This window comes from Primulina huaijiensis, chromosome 4 (genome assembly GCF_012295235.1).
Source record: "Primulina huaijiensis isolate GDHJ02 chromosome 4, ASM1229523v2, whole genome shotgun sequence".
In the NCBI taxonomy this organism is placed as follows: Eukaryota; Viridiplantae; Streptophyta; class Magnoliopsida; order Lamiales; family Gesneriaceae; genus Primulina; species Primulina huaijiensis.
Window position 1 is genome coordinate 8,473,555 of NC_133309.1, and position 1,406 is coordinate 8,474,960.

Genomic DNA, 1,406 nt, shown 5'->3' on the forward strand with positions numbered 1-1,406 from the left:
TTCTCTCCAAGTTTTTCTCTCATTTTTCTTCTTCAAGTGTTGAGGGAGAAATATTCTTCTCATTGAAAAATCTTCTTGTTTTTCTAGTCCAAAACAAGAAGGGATTTACCTAGCAAGTGGTGGGCCTAATTTTGAAGGAGGAGGAAGCTTGTAGATCTTCATCCATTCAAGAGCCAAGTTGTTTACAACTTGGTTGGTGCCATTCATCAACCTCAAGAGGTTGATAGTTATAATTTTTCTAAACACACTATGTATGACATTTTGTTGTTTTTGTATTTGCTACACCAAGATATGGAGGTGGCCGAAATTTTTACATAAAAATTTGATTTTTAAACTTCCGTTGCGCTTCCGGTCACCGTAACCGATCCCCTTTCAAGTGGTATCCGAGCTATGGTTATGTTTTTGTGTAGCATTTACAAGATATTATATTGAGATCGATTTCTAACCGCATGAGAATGAAATTTGCAACAAAATGAAGGCCAAATTTTTGCATGATTTCGGGCAGCAACATGCTGCCCGTTTCGGTCAGCCCGGGCTACCCGAGGGGTTGCCCATTTCGGGCAGCAAGGGCAGCCCGAGGGGCTGCCCGAAATGTTCCACTTTTAAAATAAAAAATAAAAAAAAAAAAATTTTGGCATGTTGGCCGGAATCCGGCGACGGAGCTCCGGCGACGGCGATGACGACTAGGGTTTTCAAAATGTGTTTTGAAATATCAAAGTGTCATGGGCCTTGAATTGTTGGACCATTGGATGGCTAACACATTTGTGAAATTTTAAATGGGCCAAAATGTTTTTGGTGAAAAATGAATTTTTGGGCCCTTAAGTTTAAATTTACAAAAGTTGCAAATATTTTCTCATGAAATAAATAATTTAAGTTGGACTTTAATTATTTATAGTAAATGGTGATTTACAAGAAATTCGGTTATAAATAAATTAATTTGAAAGTAGACAAAGGTGTTTGTATACTTTGTTAATTTAGTTTATAATCGTGGCGGTTAGTGATTGGATCAAGATATATAATATTGGATCAATTAATTATTGTGATAATTAATTGATGGTGTATGATATGTGATATTATGCATGAAGGATGATCAAAAGCCCAAGCCCAATTTGCTAGGTGTATGCTAGGATATTTTGTGTTGAATGATTGTAATAATTATCAAATTTATAAAGTGGGCTTGGTTTATGGCCCGTTCCCACCCCATGAGATGTATCCCTATTTGCCATGGATATTTATTTGTAAATATTAGTATAGTGGATGATCAAGATTGGAAGATGGTGGCCATGATGATTATGAAGATCGAAGACATGTAAATATTGGAAGCTAATGTAATAGTTGCATTTGCATCCCGTGCATTTCCCTAGGATTGGACCTAGGCCCGTGTTTAGCTCACACGGGCCATTAGT